Below are 19,593 nucleotides of genomic sequence, written 5' to 3'. Positions count from 1 at the left end.
TTTAATTTCTATGGGGGGGCACTCAGAGGCTTGCTGTGTGAAAGGGCTCGCCAATGCAAAATCCACTGCTCTACTGTCTGTTAGATGTAGGTGCTCATCACACACTGAAAACTATCAGGACTAAATACAGGTACACACAGCCAGACATGCTGTTGATAAAAAAAGAAAAAAACACCAACAATGCAAACAAAAACAAACAAAACAAAAAAAAGAAAGCTTGCAGCAGATCTCCAGCCTGCCTCCATGGTTTATATCACACTCTCCTATTCCATAGGGTCTGCCATCTGCCCCACATTAATGGAGGTGAGAGCCTGAAGATCTCTGAAGTCTGGGTCTGATGCTGCTTCCATTTAAATCAATGACAAAACTCCCATTGACTTTAATGGCACAAGATCAAGCCTAAATAGCATGTGTGTGTGTCATGCCTTGTGGCAAATTACTTTTAGGCATAACTTGACCATTTGTTTTTCCTGTTCTCCCCTATCCTATTCTTGGAGTCTGAATAAGATGAGTATTGCCACCTGCCCGAATTTTTTTTAAATAAAGTCTTGTCATATCACTGTGGTGTGATGTTCCGTCATGTGACAATGGAATCTGTGCAGTGGGGCAAGGTGATGCAGTGTCATGCCATGATCGATCCCTGGGTCACGTTGCTGCATCCCAGGCTACAAAGTGGCACCAGCTTGAAGCAAGATTTTGCAGTCCTGCGTGGCCCAACTTCGCAGCCACCTGTGGCTTATTCCTGTAGCACAAGAGTTCCATTCCACTGTTCATGATATAACAGGTTTTCCTTGGAATTGTCCTGCATGGGAAGCAGGGAGGTAGATTGGGGCAGGGAGGTAGAGAGCTCAGGGTAATGCTATTGACATTACAGAGATACGTAACAAGAGTGAAACTCCTGGAAGATGAGGATTTTAAAAGTTATATTTGAAAATGTCCCCTGTATGAAAGTCCCATTTTTCAAGGGAACATTGATTGATTTTCACCCTCCGGACTTTCTTAAATTTTTTTAGAAGGATTGACTATGCACCATCACAAAGTTACGGTGTATAGGTAGCTATAGAGTGCCAGCTGTATCCTCCTGAAAAAGGACGATGAAACATATATGTGTCTATTCGAAACTAAAATAAGGAGAGAGTCCCTCCAACATCTGAGGAAGAATTCCCATAAATAAAACAACACATTCAAATTCTCTTTGTCCTCGTCAACTCTTAGCCTCCAGCCAAATGTAAGAATCAAAATTAGCATGACTTGACTGGGAATTATTCAGTGTTGTCCCGTTGTATAGAGAGTGTGTAGCCTATACACTTCTCTATGGAGTAGGTGACATTTGTAATCCATCAATTGCAAGGCAAGACAGAAAAGTGTTGTACAGACAAAGGCTTTATTTTATTTTGTAAAGGGAATTCAATCTGTGCTGGCGAAAGGTGCCTGAATGAAAACCCTGGAGACTGAATCCGCTCTTTATCCACAGAGCCAGAACCGCACAGGCTGTGCGTGCTTCCTCAGACAGGCCACCTACTTCAGTCCCTCTGATGCACTTATTTGGTGGTGTCTCTGCTGAGACAACCAGCAAGGGAGCCAATTAGTACTAATTGAGAGAGAGAGTGTCATTTGTGGGGTGTCCACTAGGCAATGGACTCTGAACTCATTTCACATCAGGACCACTAAACAATAACTTTCCATCATTACTGCCCTCCAGGGTCAAACTCACACCAGTGATCTAAAGGGGAAAGAAGTTCCATCTCTCACTACCAATTTCCTGAAGCCTTGGATGTTCCCCAAGAATCACCGGGGAGCTCTGCATTTGAGAGGATCCCTTGCTGTCTTAGGTACTCACCATAGTATCTGAAAAAGCGGCAAAGAGTCCTGTAGCACCTTATAGACTATCAGGTGTATTGGAGCAGGAGCTTTTGTGGGTGAACACCCACTTCGTCGCATGCATGTAGTGGAAATTTCCAGAGGCAGGTATAAATATGCAGGAAAGAATCAGGCTCGGGATAACGAGGTTAGTGCGATCAGGGAGGATGAGGCCCTCTTCTAGCAGTTGAGGTGTGAACACTGAGGGAGGAGAAACTGCTTTTGTAGCTGGCGAGCCAGTCACAGTCTGTGTTTACTCCTGAGCCGATGGGGGTCAAATTTGCAAATGAACTGAAGCTCAGCAGTTTCTCTTTGAAGTCTGGTCCTGACGGTTTTTTGCTGCAGGACGGCTACCTTTAAATCTGCTAGTGTGTGTCCAGGGAGGCTGAAGTGTTCTCCTACAGGTTTTTATATATTGCCTTTCCTAATATCTGATTTGTGTCCATTTATCCTAGTGTCTGAGCATCTCCCAATCCTTAACATATTTATCCTCACAACATCCCCATGAGGCAGGGCCAGGTTATGGTACCTGTTTGGAAAATGGGGAAACTGAGGCACAGAGAGACAGAGTGATTTGACCAAGGTCACAAGGAGTTTGTAGCAGAGCAGGGAACAGACCCTGGGTCCTCCCGAGGCCTAAGCTACTGCTGTAACCACTGAGCCATCCTTCCTCTTCTTATGCTTAGTACATGATTCCCAGCAGCTGGCAGAGCTGATGAACATTAGTCAGCACACTCAACCCTAACAAAGGCAATGGAATATTGATTGAGCACCCTCACCCACACACCTGCAACTTTTCCAGGAGAGGATATTAGCTTGCAAAGGATGTCTCAGTAGCCAGGAGGATGAGTCACTGAGAAGGGACTGACAGGAGAAAGCACAGATTTCAGGGCGGATGGGGAATGAGGTGTCTGACTCTCTGGGAGAAAGAAAAAGAAACAAAGGGAAAAGGAGCAAAGATTCCTTCACTAACTCTACTCTTCAGCAATATAAAATATATGGAGCCAGTGACAGCCCCAGAGTCCAGCTATATCCGAACTGCAGAGATCCTGAGCCATGGCTCAGCAGGGAGTCTGGATCAGGCTAAACTAGACCAGCCAATGGCTGTGGAAGTCCAAATCTCTGCTGAATGTGTTAATTCTAACCCCCCGGTGTAGGAGGAACATCTGTCTATTGCTCCAGAGTTAGTGCACTGCTTGCAGCATACCTGCCTTCCTTCCGAGGAAATGAAGGAGCCCGAGATTTCCTCTCATCTGACTCACTGCGCCCACCCTGGGTTTCTCTCTGACATGGCAAAAAGTTGACAAATTTGAATATAAAGGAAGAAATCAGCAAGAGAATGATCCCTGTTTTAAATAGGCTCAATGGTGGTCTTGGGAACTGCTTTCTCCACTGCTTGACTGGCTCCTCTCTCTTCTGGTCAGTCAGGGTCACTGCCAAGCTCTGCCAGCGTGAAATGTCACCTGGGAGAGGGAACCCCCAAGCCGCTGATGCCAGTGAACCGCTCTGCTCAGAGGCTGCTGGGAGTGGGAGGTGGCTGGGGTCTATATAACCAGGTGTAGGTCCTTGCAGAGGAGAACAGAAGGAGAAGGTGAGGCAATACCCACGAAGACTGAAATGCTGGAAGAGTGCCAAGGGGGAAAGCAGCTCCAGAAAGGGCCTGGAGGAGAGAATCATCTTGTGGAAAAAGGTACTGAGTTTGGGGAGAATTGGGCACCTGGGCCCTGCCTCCATAGGAAACTTTGGACTTGCCTGTGAGGTAAGAGAACTTATGGGGAAATGAGACTAAAGACTCTGGGTGTCGATGAAGACAAACTGGATATTGATACATCCTTTATTAGTGTCATGCCCCTCAGGCATACACCCAGGGTGGTGAGGCACCTCCCCATCGCCTGCCCTTAGCGTGTAGCAGCCTTGTCCGTGCCTGCTGTGGATCCGCTCCCTGAATCCACCAGTCTTGCAATGCAAGCTCTACCAGGCCTCGTTCTCTCTGGACAGGTATTGACAGGCACACACCAACCTCTGAATATTCCGCATGTTCCCTGCAGCATCCAGCCCCTGAACACTCCCAAATTACCAGGATCGCTGTTCCCAAAAGAACAGTAGGTTCCAGCTTGTACGATTCAGTTCAGGACCAGCACCTTGCTCAACACCGCAGCACTTCGATTTATCTATAGAGAAAATGCTTGTTTGTTATCAGTGATTAGAGAGTCAGGTAGTAATGAGTAAGAATATTGGAAAAAGAATCAAAATCATAACGTGCTTTCTAGAGACTCAATTTAACCAACAGATTAACCTCCTGTCTGAAGAAGTTTTTTCTCACCCAAAGCCCGTGGCTTAGCGGAACACTTTTAGTAAGGCATGCAATCATTCACTTGCATACCTCAGGTGATCCAAAATGGCACCCTCCAAGCAGGATGACCTTGCATGCATGCTGTGCAGAGGATGCCCGTGTGCTCTACAGAAGAGCATCCTCCATGGGGGCAAGATGGAATAGTCCGGCGGGCCAGATCTGGGCCGTGGGCCACCAATTGAACAAAGCACAGCCGCTTGAGCATATAGGGCCTACCTTGCACGCCAGTGCCCAAAGTTCTTATCAGTGTTTTGACCAAGCCTGGCTGAGGCCCCTCTTCATGAAGCAAAACCACTGTCGTCCTCCTACTTCCTCAGTGCAGGGTGTCTGGGAGTCTTCTCTGGCCCCACCCAAACATAGCCAAGCAAACCTCTGATAAGGTGCTTCCTCCCCTGCTGTTTCTCTCCCTCTCTTGGTTCCTTTGTCCAAAGATCTTACAAACCTGCATTTGCATTCAGTTCAAACTGGTGATAAGAAGCCTGTTGTGAATGAGCCAGTACTCAGTTTACACATGAACAGATAGATGAACAAACATCTCTTGTCTGACAGCAAACCTGCTTTTCACCTTTGCTGGTGATGAGAACCTACAGACTTTAAGGATATATTTTATTCACGTGTACACACACCCACCCACCCCCTCCTTACATGGTATCTGTACATAGATTCCACAGTGATTTTGTTGACCAGAGTGACACAGGCATTTATCAAAGATTCTTTGATGCACCAGACCCACGAGATGCCTGGAACCCCTCTGCAGCCCCTTGGTAGGTGGCATTAAGAGGTTCTTGGGTCCCAATAAGTACTAGTACACTCTCTCAGGTGTGTCTTCTCCCACCACCCTTTTTGCTGGGGTCAAGTCATCCTGGCCCATTAGGCAACAGCTTGGTGATATTTGGGGTTGGCTGGAAGCCCAACTCGCCCTAGAGATTGTCGGCCAGACTCTCTAGGGTGTTGACTCAAAGTTCATCATGAGAAATCTCCTGCAAAGCACAAATCTCAGACTAGAAACCTGATATTAAGTGTGGTGGCCTAGATGTTTGGACTCTTCACAAGCCCGAGGACAAGAGGGTGGTCGGGGGATTTTAGAAGCCTACAGACTTCCCACAATTCCCCCTTAATCATGCCTTGTCCTCAATTTAACCCTGCAGGATGAGAGACTCTTGCTCCCTGGGAAGGTTCAGGTTCTGGAGACCAGAGGACTGGAAAGCAGTGATGTGCTCTGGCCATGGAGAGCCTTGGTGCTTGTTTTCCCGCAAACCCGCCCCCCCCCGCCCCCCCCCCGGCCCGTTTCCTCTCAAGTAGCACATTGTAATGAGGCTTGCAGATGGGGATGTGAAATGCTGCCAGAGCGCCTCTTCCCCACCACCACCCTGCTCAAACCTATCTCCAGCATATGCTGTAATCACACACCCAGGAGAGCAGTTAAAAGCCTTACAGGAAACATCTGACATTTTTTCCTTTGCTATTCATGCCATTTTCTATTAAGGACCATAAAGGCTTCTAACATTGGATTAAACTCATTTGCAACAATGAGCTACTCCTGTTCCAAGGGCCAGCAGGAGCTCAGGCTTGCTGGGGAGGGAGGGAAATCGGGGGAACTGGGATAACTAGTTGACCTGGACTAGGAAAAAAGAAGATGACGAAGAGCCACTCTCTCCGAAAGGAGATGCAAACTGCTGGTGTGGTTAAGGCTGCATGCTTTGCTGGGAGAAGTTTGCCCCAGGGCTAGGAGCAGGCACCATTTTCAGCATGCAGTAAAACTATTTGGCAGTGGCTTCTCTTTTGGGTCCCTTCATTTCCCAGAAGCCACCTCCTCTACCCTTAGGACAAACGACACAGTTTACTGACTGCTTTCCACTTGTTGGCTCGGTGCCCAATGAACAAGCGGTCACTTCCCAACACTTCCGTGGATTTGGCAGAGTTCAAAACAGTTGCTCTAAGCAAGCTCTTATTTGAAAAGTGATGTATGTAATGCATCTAGGCAGACAAAGCCTCCTGATGTGTCATGAAATGGTCTTTAGCAAAGGTGTTAACAGGAATTCTCTCCTACAAGAGGGACTGGAACTGCTCAGGGCTCTGAGCTCACACACTTAAACTTGTACATCATGTCTCCAGCCTCAGTATCTGAGGGACAACAACATTTCTTATGGAGCTTTCATCAGATCTTTTATTAAACACACAAGTACCTAGTGTTGACCCCACTAGAGGCAAGATGCCAAATTTGATGGACCCAAGTTTGATGTCCTAGGGCAGGGGTGGGCAAACTTTCTGGCCTGAGGGCCACATCGGGCTATAGCAATCGGAAGGCGGGCCATGAATGCTCAATAAATTGGGGTTGGGGTGCAGAAGGGGGTGAGGGCTCTGGCTGGGTGTGCGGGCTCCAGGGTGGGGTCAGAAATGAGGAGTTTGGGATGTATGAGGGGGCTCCAGACTGGAGCAGGGGGGTGCAGTGTGAGGGCTCTGGGCGGGGGTGCAGGCTCTGGGGGGGAGCTGGAGATGAGGGTTTAGGGTATAGGAGGGTGCTCCAGGCTGGGACCGAGGGGTTTGGAGGGCTGAAGCTGTGGGCTCTGGGGTAGGGTGGAGGATGAGGGGTTTGGGGTGCCAAAGGGTGCTCCAGGCTGGGACCAAGGGGTTTGGAGGGTGGGAAGGGGATCAGAGCTGGGGCAGAGGGTTGGGGCATGGGGGGGGCTCATGGGTGCAGGCTCAGGGTAGCGCTTACCTCAAGCAGGTCCCAGAAGCAGGGCATGTCCCCCCACCAGCTCCTATGTGGAGGCATGACCAGGCGGCTCTGCTGTGTGCTGCCCCGTCCGCAGGCACCGCCCTTGCACAGTTCCTGGCCAATGGGAGCTGTGGGGGCAGTGTGCAGAGTGGAGCCCCCTGGCTGCCTGTATGCCTCCCTTTTCTACAGGGCTTTTTAGCTTGCAGGATCCCAAAGGATTTGACAAACTGTGCATATATACCACCACCAAAACACAGCCATCTTTGGTATGGGGAGAAGCTTCCAGTACCCAGCAGAGTGCTGAACAGAGGGGAGAGGGGAACATCTGGCCAGTGATGCTGGAGCAAACCTTACCTCTTCTTGGTAAGAGCCAAGGAATGGTTAGTGTCCATTCACAACAGACAGCCTCTGTTTCTAAGACCCACACACACAGGAAACTGCATGAAATTCAAATCCTCTGCCTTGGAAAGATGAAGTGGTGAACTAATTCCAGCATTTTGAATCAGTGGTTCCAGCAACTATGTTTCACACAGACCACAAAGCTGTCCCCTCTAACTGTGATCTTCCCTATGGAACACCAGGAAAGTCTACACACTATGCTTTATAACTGCACACGGGGTACATGCCCCCTGAACATCTATACCACAATAGTCTTCAAACTTTTCAAAGCGTTGACCAAATCTTAATGAAGAATTGGTTTTGGATATTTCCTCTCATTAGCATTCACAGGGCCCACTTTTTCATGCTTACATAACATCCCTGTGGCAACCAGTGATCTTACTTATCTGGAAAAGAAACCCCAGGAAAAGATGTAATGTATGTTTAGCCACCCAATACAGGTTAGCAGCTGGAGGTGAGGAGGGACAGCAGCGTACAACCAGCCAGCTCCTTGCAGACTGCCAGTGACCACTTGCTTGGGAACCGCTGTTCTAGATGTCTAAACTGCCGTCAGATCTTCCAAGAGATGTAACCCTCTTTGGTGCCTGCAGTTGGAATTAGCCTGCATTAAGAGGGGAGAAAGGATATACCACATGGTACCTCTAGACTGCCCTTGCTGATATTCTTAGTTGGGGGATGCCATGAAGTGTAAATCTGCAAACTAAAGCAAGTACAACATGGCACCCTCCAACTCCCTGGAAGAGTCAAAAAACTTAGAATCGCATGGCTAACAGTTAGGGAACACAACCCAAAATTTTACTCTTGGTATCTAAACAATCTAGGTGCAGAGCCTGCCTGCCAAATATCTCCAGCAATGAAGAAAAGGTAGAGATCGGGACTTGGAGGCAGATGGTACAATTCGTATCTCCTCAGATGTCTATCCCTCACACAAGTAAAATTACCTGCATAGCCTTCTAAATCTACTGCTCCAGATTCATGAAGTGGATAACATCCCAGACATTCTGAATCTCTCCCCACACCCTACTCTCACCACTTGCTCTTTTTAATTTGAGAGCTGGGAAATCATGGGCTCAGAAGTCTAGATCTTCTTTTTTTCAGCACAGCTCAGTCCAGTGGGTCTGGATTGCATAACTTTCTGTGGGTTTGGAGGGGGATGCATAACTCAAGCCTGTTTTCACCACTTTTTTTTTTCACAAGGCTTTAACCACATATAATTTTCCTGCCTTCTGAAGAAAACACACACACTTTGTCTATTTCCAGGAAAGTGGGATTTTCTGGCATTAAATTTCACGTCGTTAATGGGACTGATCACACGATCCTTACTTTTTAGTTTAATGTCTGCCTTCCCCCAACATCTTTTTCTTTCTTACTCTCTTATCCTACTGCCTGAAGGAGCAAGTAGCCAATAAATTCTTTCTCTTTGAAGCAGTCACTAGAATGGACTCTAGAAAAGTCTCCTTTCTATTGAAAAAAATTTAATATTTTCTGGATACCTTCAGTTCACAGCATCCAGTATGGAAAGAGGGTAGGGAAGGACCAAGGGAGCAGAGTCTAGTTCCAAATATCAGTCCTTAGAATAAGCAGGGTTAAGGTCTCTTGACGAGACCAAATACAGCACAGGTAGTTCTACGACGCAGCATAGCTTCGCTGATCAACATGGAGCACGGCATTCTGTTACCTCTCTTTATGAAAGATTAGGGAAGGTTTTTATCGGCTCCCTTTCATGCAAATGTGGCCCATGGACTCCTGGTAAGTAATCAATGCAATCATCAATTGTGCCAGAGTTTTGGGAGCCCCTGTTCTGCAAACCACCTTCATGGAGTGGCCTTTCCTTAGTTTTGTCTGTTAACTTTAATGCTCACAGTGCTGACCTGGAGATTGGAGTCCTTCTGTCCTCCAAGAACAGCAATATAGTAGTCTTGCCTCAAGTCATAAACCCCTCTTCACCAAACTGGATACGCACTGAGGCAGCTGACTACAGGGCCCACCTGCACTGGATTTTGCAGTGTGGACACTCAACAACTAGGAACTGGATTGAGAGATTTTGGGGGGTTATTTTTAAGATTACCTTTAGGGAACTAACAAAACCATACTCAGAGGAACTCCAAACACTACCTTGCATAAGCTGGATTGACTGCCCCAGCCCCCAGAGCTTCATTACAGTAACAAGACAGTAACAACACAGGGAAACCAAGATCAGAGGAGAAATTCTATGAAATGAGGAGAAAGCATTTTATGAATTGCCATGGAAATTCTTCAGGTGCAAGTGCTTGCTGGAGTTGCTATGGAAATGGGAGGTTCATGGGGAGTGCTACACACACAAAGCTACACCTTGCCCAAACAACTTGGCAGGACCATATGCTGCAGGATCCTGGTTAGTACATGGTAGAATTACAATCTCAAGGATCAATCAATCAGTTTGGGACCGTAGCAGAGCCTCAGTCTTGCAGGTTACATTTTTCCTTGTATGTTCTGGTGGGAGGCTACTTGAAAGATTTTTTTGCAAAGAGGACTTAGTGATGGAGCGCCTCCTTCCCAGAAACTGTTCAGGGCCTCCACCAGCCATCCCAAAAACTTAAACCTCTTAAGAAGTTTAGAGTCCTCAAGAACATGTGTGGAAGTGTAAAACCCGGTGTCCTTGACAGAGGCCCTGTTACACCACGAGGGGGCAGTTTGCCACAGTACTTGCTCCTTACCCGTGTTTGCCTGTGGGATTCTGCAGGTCCCTGTCAAAGACACAGCTGTCGTAGGAATGAACAGACATCAGAGATGGTTACACGGCCCACGCCGTGGGAGTGGGGGAAGGACACAGCCATTGTCCTTGGACAAGGGCGCACTTCGTCTTTCCCACAAGAGAAATGCAGCTGGTTGCAAAGATGGAGTTTTAAAGAGAAACAACAGCACCGATCTACCCAGCTGAGCCCTCATTCACAGCTGGTTAGAAAATGGCATTGAATGATCAGAGTCACTCTCATGCATAAGCATCCTCCTGCTCAGCCCTCAAAGCATGCAGGTGCTCTTCAGTAAGGTACCCAAAGCCACAGCATCCGCATGGCTGACGGGAACACTTGTGTTATCTGGCTGGAGCAACCTTAAAATTCTTATTAACCAGCAGGAGTCAGCTGGCCTCCAGAGTCTAAAATAGTGATTTAGTATAAAATGTGCGCAACGTTGTTTCTGTGAAACTGAGAATAAAGCTCCTAGCTGCCATTTCTCTCATGTGTGCTGCATAGCTGTAGCCGTGCTGGTCCCATGATGTCCGAGAGACGAGGTGGGGGAGGTATCCAATAAAAGATATGCCCTCAACCACCTTGTTTCTCTACCTTCACTAGTGACACACACCAATACGCCAGCGTGTGAGTTCCCCCTAGTGCTCCAGGCTGTCCTCTCACCTCACTGTGTGTTTCTTCTTCTGCAGTATTCATGATGCTTTACCTGTGATGGGATACTGGCGGTCTGTAATTTGGGCCTTTCTAAGTATCATTCACAATCTTGAGGAGAAAAATCCAGTCTGCAACATTCTCCAGGTGAAGACCACAATGCTTTTTCCCTGGAGAGGTGCACAAGACAGAGCACATCTGCACAGACTCACTAGTGACAGGCAGCCCTCCAGATCCTTGGAGCCTTGAGGCTTAGCCAAACTGCTCAAGTCTGCAAAAATATCAGACCAGAAACCATGCAAGAATGAGCTGGCCCTTCCTTCTCCTGGCCCACCTGGAGCTGTAGAGGCAGCCAAGCAGAAAAACAGCGAGGAAAAGCTTTTATTTATTTATTTTCAGCACTAAAAGATTCAGTGTGGCGGTTTGGGTGAAGATTCAGGACCGATTCCCATCTCATCAAAGCCACTTTGCCCATCCCAGGGTTAGATAGGCGCAAGAACCCACTCACCTCCAGCTCTCAGGCTTGCTCTAATTTTAATTCCATAAACAAACCCAGTGTTGGTCCCATGAACTCTGTTTCTAGACAAGGCTTCATCCCACAAAGGCCAATCTCCTCCAGCTAACCCAGCAGTCAGTTCCTCTTAGGAGTCTCGGCTACAGCCAAAAAACCATGTGTCTAAGAGGTACTGAGTTCCTAACAAAGGCAGTAGAGGCCAAGCAGAGAAACACCTATCATGGGGTGAATTTGCGAGTCCTCTTTACGTGCCTTGTCTCTCCTCTACTTGACAGCTTTTCAGTCTTCTAGCCCTTCTCAGTGCCAGCCATTCCATCCACCACTTCTTTCAGCCAAACACACACAATTCAAGGAAACCATGCCTGAGCTGAACAACCAGCATGGTCACCAAAGATATAGTGAGAGACAGATTTTAATGGCAAAGCAGGAGTCAGAGGGAGGCTGAGGGGGGTGGTCTCTGCTTGACTTTTGACTTCTGCTTATATGAAAAACTAAAGCAAACAGATGGAGGTCAGCACGTCTCCTAGGGAAATTCCACTTACCCAGGAAAGTGGGTAGCAAGACCTGGGATTTCCCAGATCTCCTGCCCCGTCCTAGCAGTGGACAGGTCTGACCCTACCTACTTTGTAAAATCTGATGAGATCACTGCTAGAGGTGACCTGCAGGCTTGTGCTTACATCTGGGAGCGGCTCCTTTACCTCAGAAATTGTCCTTGGGAGATCCAAGTTCCAGTTGTGCCCCCAGATTCTCCCTATAAAACACGGACTTATTTGCCATGTATTCCAGCTGGTGCTCTTTTCTTAAGTGAGGTTTGCGGTGGCCTCTAGTGGTACCCAGGAAGAACAGTCCCCGCTGTAACAGCACAAAAAGATCGATGCATGTCTAGTGTCTCCACCAAAGCAGACCAGCCACTCAGCCATGCACACTGTGCTACATGGGTGGGGGGAGTACCTGGAAGACAGTTACTCACAAAGAGTCCTGTGGCACCTTATAGACTAACAGACGTATTGGAGCATGAGCTTTCGTGGGTGAATACCCACGTCGTCGGATGCATGTAGACTACGTGCATCCGATGAAGTGGGTATTCACCCACGAAAGCTCATGCTCCAGTATGTCTGTTAGTCTATAAGGTGCCACAGGACTCTATGCTGCTTTTACAGATCCAGACTAACATACCTACCCCTCTGAAGCCAGTTACTCACAAGTAACTGGTTAAATTCCAGATGTTGGGATTAAAGAACCCATAAATTCAGACCAATTGTCTCCATAACTGGGTCAGAATGTTACAAAATCAGGTTCTCACATGACTTCTGGTGCTTCCCAATACCCATCAAGCCAGATATACCATAAGAACAACCCCTCCAAGTGGTATCTCAACATTTCTGCTTCCAGGAGAGCCAACAGGAGGAACACAATGTGTAGGGCAGAGGGAAAATAATCAACCACATTTTTCTAAGCTCCAGGGAAAAGGTTGAAGATCAGTTTGAGATTCTGGCAACCGTTCAGGTCAGTTCTTTATCTAAACCAGTTCTTCCATCTATCGTACTTTGCTCTCCCAGCGCATGACCTGAAAGCCTGAGCCAACATCCACATACCTTTGCAATAAGCATGCCAGCAGGCAGGCAACATCCCATGGCAAAGTCTGCTCACTTCTGGGAGAAGGATCCTCCAAGTTTTATTCCACCCACCAGTGTTCACACATCATGACAAAGGAGAGCTATAGATGCGCTCTAGGTAGGACCCATTTCCACCACTTATGTTAGAGTGACATGAAAAGCCACCCTGCCCTAGAATGAATGTGCAACTTCTGTGGTGTTCCTATCATTCCAGGATTTGGCTTCCAACTTCAAAACCAACAACGCATGGTCTGGTTGCAGATGAATGTATTTGTCAATTGAAAGGGATGCACCATCTCCCTCCCCTCCAAATTCCACTAATCCCCAGATCTGGGGGAGTTACTGAGTTTTGTTTTGGTGGGGTTTTTTGGTTTTTTTTTTAAATTGTTTCCAACTTCTGTTGGAGCCCTTTTCTCTTCTGCCCTGTGCGGCATTGAACTTTCTATGAGCCATCTGTTATATTGTGCAAGTTCCTCTCCTAATGCAGAAAGTATTTCCCCATGTCCTGATGTGTTTTGGCCAGTGGCCTGGTGTTGATCTTGGTCCACAGGCATCCACTGCCCAATGCATTCATATTACTCAACGTGAGGTGGTGATGTTGGGGAGGGGGGGAATTAAAGGCATTGTTCAAGTGCCACTTAGAATTATGGCTCTGCCAACCTTCCCTCAAGTTCCATTTGTGAGCCTGTCTTCCAATAGAATCACATGCAAATCTGTTGCTAGTAAGGTAGCCTATAATATATTAAATCCTTTGTCAGTGACCAGCATGCCATCTGTTTCCCAAAAATCTAACCACATGGTGCCTTCATTCTGCCTTGGTGCAGCATCTGAAACCACAAGTCATGGGAGGAGGTTATGAGGTCCAATTCAAGTTCAATGACATTTTCATCTCTTTTTAATAAATCTTTTCCAGCAACTGCATAAAAAGATTCTCTCCCCTTTTGTTTTTTCCATGTGACATAAACAAGGCTCCTGGATTTCTGGACCAGAGCTCAGCAACAGCTCTGAGTAATGCTTCTATTTGGTCATAAGTCAAGCCAGGTAATTTATTTTCTGGTACAGACAGCCCAAGTCTACAATGTCCCAGACTCTGTGATGAGTTACAGTGTTGCTATGGGCCCAGCTCAACAGCCAAGAAATGCAAACAGATTACTCCTAATTATGGAGCTTGCGCCAGCTACTGCTAAATGAGTCTCACAAGACACCCCTTGTAGTGTTTGCTGGCCCGTCTGTGGCATGACATGGAGGTTCCCTGCTTATGTTTCCATTTCTTCGTGGCACTTTTATTCCCTTTCCAGTCATTCGTTTACTGTTCGAGTGTCCTGCTTCCTCGTCTGGTTTATGGAACAACCAGGGACCCAGATGACCCAAAGGAAGATCAGGCTTTGAATAGCGCTTGGGGACTATTAGTGCTTCAGTTTCATTGGGGCTCAGAGATTGTCCCCAAAGGTCCCGCGTAGAACCATGCAAATCTACGGCTATCCACTTCATAGCCATGGATATCCACATCTATGGATATCCGCAGGTCATGTGTGGGGATCACAGCTCGGATGCGGATACAGATTTTGTATCCACATGGGGCTGTAGTGTCAGGGTCCTCAAGAAAGGAATGAAAGTGTTGGGTGGGTCACATTGCATCAGTCTTTAGCAGCCCCTTGTTGCCAGTCCTTGTGCAGCAGCAGCATCTCCAAGGGGAATCTCTGTTCCTATGTGGCTGTGGCTCGGCCCTGACCAGTGGGATGTCAAATGGGGGCTGTCCATGAAAATCTCCCTTTATGCAATTTAAAATCCACCCACCCCTGGTAACACTGAAAGAAACTTACGAAGTTAAGGACCCACCCACTCACTGATGCATTATGTAATGTATGGACAGCCCCATTATACTGGAAGGAGAGGTGCCAAACAGTGAACTAGGTGAAACAAGAGAACTAGGTGAAACCCTCAGTTAATATTCTGAAACACTGCTTCTGGGAGGCAGGGGAAAACCCACCGCAGTTCAGGTCCTGGCTCAGGAAGTTGATACGCCAGCCATCTGAGACATCCACTCTCACGAGTACAGTTAAAACCTTGGTTCTCACTGGGTTAGGGATCCTATCGAGTCCTGTTTGATCAAGTTCCATGCATGGCCCAGGTTCACTTTGGGAGAGCATGATTTCTGGGAGGCAATGCATGGCATACTGGAACCATTCATGACCTATATACAGAGCTGGTTTGGATCCCTCTCAAACCCACAACGTTCGGAGAGGTCAACATTCTGTAAGGGGAACACATTCTTTCCTCTGATAGTCAGCTTCCCCATCCCAAAACCACTCTGGTTCACAAATCCAATCTCCTGCTGTCCTGCACTGACCCTTGGGACATCAGGAATAATACATCCTAGGGGGATTGGCAGTTCTGTATTAGAAGGGCTTTCAGCCTGGCAAACCTGTATTGTAACTCCTTGTGTGCTCTCCTGCTTTCTCTCTCTCTCCCTCATCTCTAGCTTTGGTTTGTTGCGGGTTGGGAAGAAACAGCAACAGGACAACAGAGAACATCAGGATTAGCAATATTACTATGGTGTAGATGAGCTTACATTGATTTTTTGAAGATTTAACATCTGCAGAAGGAAAACATTTTGTTTACTTGGGGTCTGCGCTTATCTGAGGTGCCAGTCAAGAAGTCAGAACAGGTTGCACTAGACGGGGAATGTGTGGTCTGTATTAGCACATGCTATTGCAGCTGTACCAGTCCACCCATGTTGATTAAGGGATTATGGGATCAGGGCCTTAAGCTGTAGGCTCTTTGGGGCAAGGACTGCCCTAGATGCTTGTACAGTGTCTACCACAATGGGATTGGCAGTGCTAACTCAATACAAGTAATACTGACATGTCATACGATTAAATATACATTATTACATGTACAACTTGCAGAAGAGTTTAGATACAGGATTGGCAAACCCAGGGGCTAATACAGCTAATTAATGAACTCCTTGTATTATTTCATTTTTAACACAACTGCCAAATGAACAGATTTCGCCCACAGCAGGAGAAGGATATTTCCATTCTATGCATACATTCCAAGTAAAGATATTATTCAGTTACCCTCTAAGCTGAAACACAGCAACAACTAGTAATGAAAAATGCAGGGTGTGACTCAAAAAATACTGTTTTTCAAACGTAATTCGCTCTCTCAAGACGTCACTTGCAAAAGCCAAGTTTAGATTTAACCTCTGTGCAGACTACACCACATCAAAGTTAAAAACAAATCTCTAAGGCAGTCACAGATTTGAAGAGGAAAAAAGCTGTCTCCATAATCACAAATCATGTTGCTACAATTTGAAGTATTTACAACCTTAAATGAGACACCAAGGAGAATTTAAACCCACTATTCTTATTTTCTTTCCTCCACAGAAACGGAAGGGAGAAACACAGATGATCCATCAGCTCTTGAAATTCAAACAAACATAAAAACCCTGTATGTGGTGTCAGGTTCTACATTACGCTGATATAACCTCACTGCTCACCATCTGCTCAGATAAGTGCCCAGAAATTAAAACAAAGAAAATATACAGTCTCTTAGTGAATCAAGAACTTTTAAAAATTGTTTTTAAACTCAGATAAGACTAGCTTGTTGGGTTTTTTTTAAATCCCACTTGAAGAACCTGTGATTCCCCTTTGGAAAACTGAATATTTTCAGACAATTCTGCTTCATTCCCATATATTTTTCTATGCAATAGACCTTGTACAAAGAGCTAACTTTGGTGGGCAACAGCTTCTCTCAAGCTACTACTTGAAAGTATCCCCAATATTTCCAGTAAATTCCCTTGAACCTTAAAGGGCCAGTCCTTTCTGGTAGCAAACTGATTTTTGGCAATCACTTAAAAGAAGACCATTCCATAATTCAGTTCACCCAATTTTAACTAGAGAGATGTGGACAAAACTTGTATGTTTATTCTTGAGGAGTTTCTTCCACTTTCGTTCCCTAATTTAAGAACTGTTTTAACACTGTGATTGCTTGGGATGAGGCTTGAACCTACTGATTTACAGACAGGAGTAAGTGGAGTACAACTAGCAGGAAAGCTGTAGCATGTCCTCAAACAGTTCCGGGTGGAGGTTGTCCCCTAAAGAGTTACTCAATTTTTAAACAGGCTGAAGGAGCACTCTCCTATGAGACCTCTGGTTGCTAGCAGACACGTTTTACTTGTGATGGTCACCAGGAACTCCTGGGTGGGAGCTGTTTAATTATGCTACGCAGATATTTACTTATTCCCCAACTTTGGGAAACCTCTGAACAGTGGCATCTGCTCCTGTGCAGATGCTCAGTTATTCCATAGCTTTCACTTGAGAGGGGGATAATGAGAATTTGTTTAAAAGGATATTGCTGGGGTGTGGGGGAATCCTATATTGAAAGAAATATTTCCCTGCATTCCTAATATTTTTAAAACTAACTTGACTTCACAGTTTATGCTCTTTGTTAACATGTTCTCAGTCCCTGCCCTTGGAAAGTGAAATTAAATCAGTCAGAGAGTTTAAGGCCAAAAGGGACCATCGGATCATCTAGTCTGACCTCCTGTCTATCACAGACTATCAGGACCACTCCATACCCACACACTAAACCCAACACCTGAAATTAGACCAAAGTATCACAGCCCACAAGAGACTAGACTATTACATGCCCCATAGAACTGGAGGGACTGAGGTACACCAGTATGCAACACTCTGTATTTATAACAAGTTTCATTTACTGGCATAATTACTACATGCCTTTTGATGGCACTCCTCACCATAGTGCCTAGGCACTGTTATGTATACATAGGTCAGTGGTTCCCAAACTTGTCCCGCCACTTGTGCGGGGAAAGCCCCTGGCAGGCCGGGCCGGTTTGTTTACTTGCCGCGTCCACAGGTTTGGCCGATTGTGGCTCCCAGTGGCCGCGGTTTGCTGCTCCAGGCCAATGGGAGCTTCTGGAAGCAGCGGCCAGTATGTCCCTTGGCCTGCACCGCTTCCAGCAGCTGCCATTGGCCTGGAGCAGCGAACCGCAGCCCCCGGGAGCCGCCATCAGCCGAACCTGCGGACGCAGCAGGTAAACAAACCGGCCTGGTCCGCCGGGGCTTTCCCTGTACAAGTGGCAGAACAAGTTTGGGAACCACTGACACAGATAAATTTCAAAGACAATGATCCTTCAGGAGATCAACTAGCTTTCAAGATCTCTTTCCTCCCTTCCTCCTTGCCCACATTTTTAAAGTGACTTACTTGTGACTGGCTTCAGGAGCACCTTCCATGGCCATGTTGTAGCTAGGGGAATCCCTTTGGAAGAGAGAATTCTTACACCACATTGCAGGCTGCAAGATCTCAGGTGGAAGAAAGTTCCACTGGAATGGGCTCTGCTCCACTGCTGGGGCCTCTGAGAACACAGCTGGGCTACATCTGCTATTATGATGTTCAGGTTTCCAATGCTCTAGGGAAACTTTTGCATTCACAAAGATATCTGTTTTCATGGAAATGAGTTTAGTTCAAGAAAACATCTTTTGTAAAGCCCTTTTCATACAAAACTTAAATGTTCAGCCTAAAGATACTTTTAATGTTTTGTTGCTCTGAAGGGTCACAGGTTCAGTATTGTGCTCTGTATAGTTATAATGCAAAATTAAATATCTTTATTTCAGCTTCTCTCATAACTGCAGATAAACACAAAACCCTTCTCCCTATAATATTATAGTGACTATTAACCAAAAATGGTATATAAAAGGGTGATATCATTCTTATTTCTGTTGGTGAACCGTTTTACTCTCTGAGCAGATTAACACAGAAAATATAGGTTTCAGAGTAACAGCCGTGTTAGTCTGTATTCGCAAAAAGAAAAGGAGGACTTGTGGCACCTTAAAGACTAACCAATTTATTTGAGCATAAGCTTTCGTGAGCTACAGCTCACTTCATCTGATGCATACTGTGGAAACTGCAGAAGACATTATATACACAGATATTGTTTCATGGTCTCTGTGTATATAATGTCTTCTGCAGTTTCCACAGTATGCATCCGATGAAGTGAGCTGTAGCTCACGAAAGCTTATGCACAGAAAATATATTGGCTTCAATGGGTTTACCACAGAGATGATTTTAGCTCACCATTCTTAGCAAAACAAATTTGCTTTGAGAAAGGCTCTTCATATTTCTGAGGCTGTTTTTAGAACTAATCAAGAGAGAAGCACAGAAGGGATTTATACCAGCGTGCATATGAAATTAATTGAAACAAGGATCACCATCCATTCATAAAACACTTAGATGACAGTGGATAGCATTTGATATGAAGAACCAAATAACATTCAGATAAGATGCAGGTGGGGATGCAAACTGAAAAAAGTGAGGGTATTCAGAAATCAGGGGGTTGGACCAGTTTTACCTGCCTGCTACCCAAGTAGCAGCTTGGCCCCCAAACATGTTGCATCTCAAATTTCAAAGATTGGTGGCACCAGCATTCACAGGCATTGTGAAAACTGAAGGCAGTCAAACAGGTCCACCCGCTAGAGGCCCCACTCCTGCAACAGAGTGCTGGGTATATCTGCACACAGTTAGTTTCCATAGGGGAGCTTAGGTCATCAGTTCAAATCCAGATCAGGTTGGTAGTGATTAAAAGTTGTTTGACTGGTCAGTGATCCTTACAGGAAATTGGTTGATGAATCTTGTTCAGCTCCCAGGGGCTAAGTGTCTAGAACCCGAACGAGCAAGCTCAGCAGAAGGGCCAAGGTTTGTATAGGCTATGGAGACTGAACTGCCTTTTT

The 19,593-nt window shown here is 46.2% G+C and overlaps 1 protein-coding gene across 1 annotated transcript in view; it reads left to right on the top strand.

The window, feature by feature from the left end:
- The window catches only part of CRTC1 (CREB regulated transcription coactivator 1), a 134,741-nt gene extending 117,050 nt beyond the window's left edge, over positions 1-17,691 (top strand). Inside the window, exon 16 of the transcript XR_012156180.2 lies at positions 16,231-17,691. The gene's annotated coding sequence lies outside the window, so the exon portion shown is untranslated. The remainder of the gene's footprint in view (positions 1-16,230) is intronic.
- The last annotated feature ends 1,902 nt before the right edge of the window (positions 17,692-19,593 follow it).

This window comes from Lepidochelys kempii, chromosome 25 (assembly GCF_965140285.1).
Source record: "Lepidochelys kempii isolate rLepKem1 chromosome 25, rLepKem1.hap1, whole genome shotgun sequence".
NCBI lineage: Eukaryota > Metazoa > Chordata > Testudines > Cheloniidae > Lepidochelys > Lepidochelys kempii.
Note: the sequence above shows the minus strand (reverse complement) of the source record. Positions and strands in the feature narration are given on the sequence as shown.